Source organism: Ricinus communis, chromosome 4 (genome assembly GCF_019578655.1).
Source record: "Ricinus communis isolate WT05 ecotype wild-type chromosome 4, ASM1957865v1, whole genome shotgun sequence".
Classification (NCBI taxonomy): domain Eukaryota; kingdom Viridiplantae; phylum Streptophyta; class Magnoliopsida; order Malpighiales; family Euphorbiaceae; genus Ricinus; species Ricinus communis.
In genome coordinates, this window is record NC_063259.1 from 14,755,320 (window position 1) to 14,756,640 (window position 1,321).

The window sequence follows — 1,321 nt, forward strand, 5'->3', positions numbered from 1 at the left end:
ATCCGGAGAGATTTGCGAACGATCACGGTCGTCGATTTGCAAACGAAGCCCGATCGCCACGAAACCGGTGCCATAGCGGCGGCAAGCGGGGAGAGTCGGGATATGCCCTCCGATCGTCCATCCTCTGCCGGATCTCGCCGGAAAAACCCAAAAGCCGGCTGCCACCATTTTCTCTCCACCGGATCTTCCGATTCCGGCCACCACTGTCGACACCGCCAAAACAAAGCCGGTAGGAGAGTCGATCGGCACAGATCATGACCGACGCCGGAAGCGCTCGCGGCGGCAAGGAAGCTTCGGCCATCTTCCTCCTCGCGAGGCTGTGCCGTCGCTTCTTGTGCCCTTGGCCGGCCGCCCCCGGACAGACGGCCCCGACCATGACTCCTTCCTCCGCTACCTCTCTTTCCCCCGACATCTCTCTTCCTCCCTTCTTCCCCGATTTCTTTCCCTTCAATATCGACATTTGACCCCTGAACTTTTCCTTATTATAATTTGGTCTCTCAACTTTCTTAATTACTTACAATTTCATCCCGCATAATTCCAATTTGACCCCCAAACTTCTTTTTAGCCTTTCAATTAAGCCCCTAACTATTTAATTTGGGCCAAATCCGAATTATTGAAAATACACAATTACAAAAATACCCCTGACCGACATATTTATTTACGAAAATACCAAACTCACAAATTTCCATTAAACCCTCACAAAAATAAAATTATACTTTTAATCCTTATTCCAAAATAATCCTCCAATTAAATCCTACACACAATTAAATTAAATAATCAATTTCCAACTTAAAATTTAATACTACTAATCAATTATAATACCAATTTTTTCAAAATTCTTTTATAAAAACATCCTTTATAATTTCTATCATAATTTTCCAATATATAATTTTATTTATATAAATATGCATTTGGGAAAATTTGAATAACCAAAATATAACCATTTCTCAAATAGTTTACTTGAATAAAAATAAAGCTAAAATTAACTTAAATAAAAACTCACTATTAAATATATATTAAAAAAAATTTCGGGTGTTACCTCGAATTTTTAAAAAAAAAGGGCTACACTCTAAGACTGAAACTAATTAGGAACCTCTCATTTCCAACTCGGCTTCTCGGAAACTTTTCCTCGGCAGAAACTAAACTAAACCACAAGACTCATCAATAAAACCCTGAAACCAAATCTTCACTTGCTTCCACACACTGAGGATCCAACACGAGCAAAGGATCGAAAATACACTTCCTCAGCTCAGACTTACAAACAACTGGATTTAACCTCAGAGAACATTACTAATACTTGGCGGCAAGTCCAACTTACATG